General features: G+C 38.8%; 1 long non-coding RNA gene across 1 annotated transcript; it reads right to left on the reverse strand.

The window, feature by feature from the left end:
• Positions 1–16: 16 nt before the first annotated feature.
• On the reverse strand, positions 17–903 carry LOC112074725 (uncharacterized). Its single transcript, XR_002894820.2, has 3 exons — positions 840–903; positions 418–471; positions 17–74 (listed from the first exon to the last, which is right to left on the reverse strand). It is a non-coding gene; the product is annotated as an uncharacterized lncRNA (long non-coding RNA).
• Between the last annotated feature and the right edge of the window lie 5589 nt (positions 904–6492).

The following is a 6492-nucleotide window of genomic DNA, read 5'->3' on the forward strand; positions in this document are numbered from 1 at the left end:
TCACTTATTGGATAACTCACCTGTGGTCCGATCACACCCGTTGGCCCATGTGGACCAGTCTTGCCTTGGAAGCCCTGAGAGAGGAGAGAWGACAAGTGAGAAAACAGCAAGTGAAGCCGTGACCCAMAGCTAAGAGCTGAGAGAGAAAGAGCCAGCCTGACAGAGAGAGAAAGARAAAGAGAGAGAAATAGAAAGAGAGAGAGAGTTATGGATAGGATTAGTAGTCTTCAGTATGTAGTCCACTCTAGCACTTCAGTAATTCAGCATCCAAGCCACAGCTTTTGTCTTGCTTGTTGTTGTGGTGTTATTAGGGGTCTTGATGAGTGTTGAAATCTATGTCCATATTTGGACGACGGCGAAAAAGTAACTAACAACCACGTAATTCCTGGGTTATCATAGAATCCCAGTTTAACTCACTGGCTCCCCTCGCTGTCCTGGATGACCTGGTAGTCCGTCTTTTCCAACTGCTCCCTGAAAAATAATATTGCACTTTAATTAGCATAGACACACATACACACTAGATAGAGATAACACAGTACAGACAGACACAACATAAGACTGGAAAGAAAAACAGAAACATGTTAAACAATGCAGGGGCTCCCAAGTGGCTCCCGTCACTACAGACCCTGGTTCGTTTCCAGKCTGTATCACAACCGGCCGTGATTGGGATTCCCATAGGGCGGCGCACAATTGGCCCAGCGTAGTCCATGTTAGGGATTGGCCGGGGTAGACCGTCATTGTAAAGAAGAATTTGTTCTTAACTGACTTGCCTAGTTAAATAAAGGTTAAAAAAWWWWWWTTAAATAAAAGCTGCTTGTCATTTGACACATCACACTTACATTAGGTCCCTTAGGTCCTGCCTCGCCGTTCCTTCCCTGTGGTCCTTGGGGTCCCTGTACGATCAACCAGACAACACAAAGACTCAATCCAGTTGACTATCTTTACCAGTAGGTATCGTACACTGTTATGTATCTGTGAAGCAAAATCCGCTGTTGTGTACTGTTCACACAGAATGCCATGCCATCTGGTGCAAAGAGATAATACTTACAATACTCTGCAGCTACATGTTTGAAACTGAAATGAGTATTTCAGGAGTCCTTTCAAAGACCACTAATGAAATGATTAACAATGATAAGAAAAATATATTTTTCATAAATGAATGAATAGACCAACAGGCTCATAACTGTTTATCTCTCAATCCCAATCCTCCACCTTCTACATGATCACCAATAGGGCACCTCTGGACACGAAGGCCCACCAGGATCCACAGGAACCAGGTAAGCTCCAGTCTTGACACACACAACACCAGAGTTGAGCTATAATTATAACCAGCTTAATAGATATCTAATAATAGCATATCTAATATAGCATATCTTAATAATACATATCTATAATAGCTATATCTAATAATACCACAGTCTAATAATATCATATCAATAATACCATACTATAATAAATATCTAATAATAGACATATCATAATAATAACCATATCTAATATAACATTATCTATATACCATATCTAATACATAACATATCTAATATACCATATCTAATAAACACATATAATAATATTAGTACTAATATACTAATCTAATAATCCATACTAATAATAACATATCTATAATAGCATATCTAATAATAACATATCTAATTAGCCAATTAGATAATAAGCATTAATATCTAATAATACATGATCTATAAAGCATAGTTATAAGATATAAACAATATAGATCTAATAATAACATATCTAATAATACCATCATCTATAGATAGCAATCTTAATATAGGCTAGCATAGGGTGATAATATTTCAATGATAACCTTTGTAGGGAGCATATTTTGGCGGCACAGATACATTAAACAGTTGTACGATACCTACTGGCTAAAGTAGTCAACTGGATGAGTCTTTGTGTTGTCTTGTTGATCGTACAGGGACCCGCAAGGACCACAGGGAAGGAACGGCGAGGCAGGACCTAAGGGGACCTAATGTAAGTGATGTGTCAAAGTGGAAGCAGGCTTTATTTAATTTTTTTTTTTAACCTTTTTTAATAGGGCAATCAGTTAAGAACAAATTCTTCTTTACAATGACGTCTACCCCGCCATCCTAAATGGCTACGCTGGCGCATTGTTGCGCCGCCTATGGGAATAAAACAATCACGGCCCGGTTGGATACAGACTGAAACGAACCAGAGGGGTCTTAGATGACGGGAGCCATGGGAGCCCCTGCATCTGTGTAACATAGTGTTCTGTTTTGTCTTTCCAGTCTTACTGTTGTGTCATGTCTGTCACTGTGTTCATCTCTATCTAGGGTGGAGGGGCCATGCTAAATTAAAGGCAATATATTGCAGGGGAGCAGTTTGGGAAAAGACGGACTACCAGGTATCCAGGACAGCGAGGGGAGCCAGTGAGTTTAAACTGGGATTTCTAGGATAAACCAGGAATTACGTGGTTGTTAGTGACTTTTTCGCCTCACTATTCAAGACCCCTTAATAACACCACAAACAAACACAAGACAAAGCTGTGGCCTTGATGCTGAATACTGAAGTGCTAGAGTGACACATACTGAGACTTACCTAATCCTATCCATCAACTCTCTTCTCCTTTCTTTCTCTCTTTCTTCTTCTCTCTCTTCAGGCTGGCTCTTCTCTCTCAGCTCCTTAAGCTGTGGGTCACGCTTCACTTGCTGTTTCTCACTTGTCATCTCTCCTCTCCAGGCTTCCCAGGCAGATGGGTTTTTTTCACATGGCCAAGGGGTGTTGATCGACCACAGTGAGTTATCCATAAGGGACTAGAACACATTGTAGTTCTTTCTGTGGACACAATGAAAATCAAAACCAAAAATGAGGAGATTAAGGTAATGAGAACTCCTGTCGTGTATTGTCTCTGTGTTGTCGTTAGGGTAAATCTGCGTGAGACTGTTCTATGGCGACAGAGACACCCTGGTCACGCCAGGACCCCTGGAGAGGACGGGTTGACCCGGAGCGCAGGCAAGGAGGGATCCAAGTGAGTTCCGTTTTCAGTGAATTCATCTTTCACCACCACCATCTCATCATCTCAAACACTATCATGAGCCCATTAAAAGCCATCAAGAAGATCTACATATTTCCTCCAGACCCTTCAGAAACGAGATGTACTCACCTTCATAAGGATACCTGCCCTCACAATATGCCTAAAACGAGATAAAGTGTAAATAAAAATAATTTTGTCCTTTTTAGTTTCCATGTGACTCTCTGCATGATTCTTTGCTACCGGACATCCGACATGTGGGCAGGTTAAAATGGCATATTTCTCTCGGAGAGAAATCCGTCCTCTACGGACAATGTTTTGGACCTCGCCATAGAGCATCTTTTTGTGATGACGCGACTTAGTACGTGCTGTCTTTTTATCACCTCATAAAGGCCTTGCTGTTGAAATAATAGCCAACATGTATAACAAATAGCAAAATCAAACCATGATCAGTATAAATCTAGAGGAAGTTACACATTATAAAACAAAACAAATAAAACTTAATCGAGTAACAAATTATAATTTGGTTGTACTTGTGTAATATACTTGGTTGCTTTTATAGATAGATGATATATAGATAGGTAATGAACCTTTTCTTAATGTGCTTCATCCTTGTGTTAAATACCACTGATCTTTCACTCGTCCCAATGTTTCAAGTGTGAGAAGTAAAACTAATAAACAAGAACACATTAGACTTCACCTTCAGGTTTGTATTACATTCGGGTATAACACATTTTAGGTACCCGTAGATCGACGCCACCATCGTGATGGGAATAATTATAAAACAAGGGATAGTTAGTTAATGTCTAAATATATTATTGTGGATAGATGTAGTGAGGGTGTAAGGGTGTTTTTTTTTAGTGAACTTCCTCTAGGTATTCTTTGAATCCAGATTTGATTCTATTGTAAACTTGCTATTTCACGCAAAGGCCACTACTTATGTAGGAATGAATAAACTACACAGAGCTACAGGTGCACAGTCACACAACTAGAGGAGGAACATGCCATATTTTATGAGCTCGGTTAATGCTACGGGAGCACAGTGAGAGATATGGAATAGGAAATTTTTTTCGCCCTTATCCAGTTTGGAAAATTTGGGGGAAGATAAATCCCTTGAGGGGAGTGACATATCTCGTTTCTGGAGAGGTCCTGGAGGAAAATATTAAGATCTTCTATAGATTGCTTTTATGGTGATAATAATGATGTAGTGTTGAAGTGATGATGGTGGTGTGAAGATGATTCACCTGAACCGGACTTCACCTTGGATCCCTCCTTGGTGCCTGCCGCTCCGGGTTAAAACCCGTCTCTCCAGGGGGTCCTGGTGGACCCAGCGGTGTCCTCTGTCGCCATTAGAAACCAGTCTACCAGATTTACCTAACGACAACCACAGAGCAAAACAAGACAGGAGTTCTCATTACCTCACAGCTCTCATTTTATTGGTTTTTGATTTCATTGTGTTCACAAAAAAACTACAAATGTAGTTCTAGTCAACTTATTGATTAACTCACCTGTGGTCCGATCACACCCGTTGGCCCATGTGGACCAGGTCTTGCCTGGAAGCCCTGAGAGAGGAGAGAATGACAAGTGAGAGAAAACAGGCAAGTTGAAAGGCCGTGGACCCACAGCTAAGAGCTGAGAGAGAAAGAAAGCCAGGCCTGACAAGGAGAGAAGAGAAAAGATGAGAGAAATAGTAAAGAGAGGAGGAGAGTTATGGAGTAGGAATTGTAGTCTTCAGTATTACGTCCACTCTAGCACTTCAGTATTCAGCATCAAGCCACAGCTTTTGTCTTGCTTTGTGTTGTGGTGTTTATTAGGGTCTTGTGAGGTTGAACAAGTTTGCAGCGCGAAAAAGTTAACTAACAACCACGTAATTTCCTGGGTTATCATAGAATCCCAGTTTAACTTCACTGGCTCCCTCGCTGTCCTGGATGGACCGGTAGTCCGCTTTTCAACTGCTCCCGAAAAATAAATATTGCACTTTAATTAGCATAGACACACATACACACTAGATAGAGATAACACAGTACAGACAGACACACATAGACTGGAAGAAAAACAGAAACATGTTAAAACAATGCAGGCGCTCCCAGTGGCTCCCGATACTTACAGACCCTGGTTCGTTTCCAGTCGGTATCACAAGCCTGGGCCGTGATTGGGATTCCATCTAGGGCGGCGCACAATTGGCCCCAGCGTTAGTCCATGTTAGGAATTGGCCGGGGTAGACCGTCATTTGTAAAGAAGAAGTTTGTCTTAACTGACTTGCCTAGTTAATAAAGTTAAAAAAATTTTTTAAACAATAAAAAAGGCTTGCCTTGTCATTTCGACAACATCCACTTAATTAGGTCCCTGAGGTCCTGCCTCGCCGTTCCTTCCCTGTGTCCTTGGGTCCCTGTACGATCAACCGAAACACAAAGACTCAATTCCAGATGACTATCTTTACCATAGGATCGTACACTGTTATGTATCTGTGAAGCAAAATGATGCTTTTTCCTAACAAGGTGTATCATTGAAATATTATCACCCACTATGCTAGCTATTATTAAGATATGCTTATTATTTAGAATTATGGTTTATTGATATGTTATTATTAGATATGCTATTATTAGATATGTATATTAGATATCTATTATTAGATATTGCTCATTATTAGATATGCTATTATTTAGATATGTTCATTATTAGAGATATGTATTATTAGATATGTTTATATATAGATATGGTATTTATTAGATATGTTATTATTAGATATGCCTATATTGAATTAGATATGTTATTATTAGATAATTGGTATTATTAGATATGCTATTATTAATACCGGATTATTATTATATTAGATTATGTATAGATGTTATTATAGGATATGCTTGTATTATAATAATATGTTATTATTAGATATGCTAACTATCTAGATACTGTTATTATTAGATATTGGTTATTATTAGATATCTATTATATAGATATGATTATTCATATTGCTATTATAGATAGTATTATGTATGTATTATTAGATATGTTATTATTAGGATGGCTTTATGCTATTATTAGAATGGTATTATTTGTATGATATTAGATGTTATATTTATTAGATATGCTATGTGGAGTTGATAGCTATATTAGATATGCTATTATTAGATATGCTATTATTAGCTGTGTTATATACTTATAGCATCAACTTCTGGTGTTGTTGTGGTGTCAGACTGGAGCTTACCTGGTCTCCTGGTGGAATCCTGGATGGCCTTTCGTTGTCCAAGAGGTTGCCTGATTGGTGATCATGTAGAAGTGGGAGATTGGGATGAGAGATAAACAGTTATTGAAGCCTGTTGGTCTATGCATTTCCATTTTATTGAAAATACCATTTTCTTATCATTGGTTAATCATTTCATTGTGAGGTCTTTTGAAAAGGACTCCTGAAAATAACTCATTTCAGTTTCAAACCATGTAGCTAGACAGAGTATTGTAGTATTATCTTCTTTGCACCAGATGGC

The sequence above is a fragment of the Salvelinus sp. IW2-2015 genome, unplaced genomic scaffold (assembly GCF_002910315.2).
Source record: "Salvelinus sp. IW2-2015 unplaced genomic scaffold, ASM291031v2 Un_scaffold2777, whole genome shotgun sequence".
NCBI lineage: Eukaryota > Metazoa > Chordata > Actinopteri > Salmoniformes > Salmonidae > Salvelinus > Salvelinus sp. IW2-2015.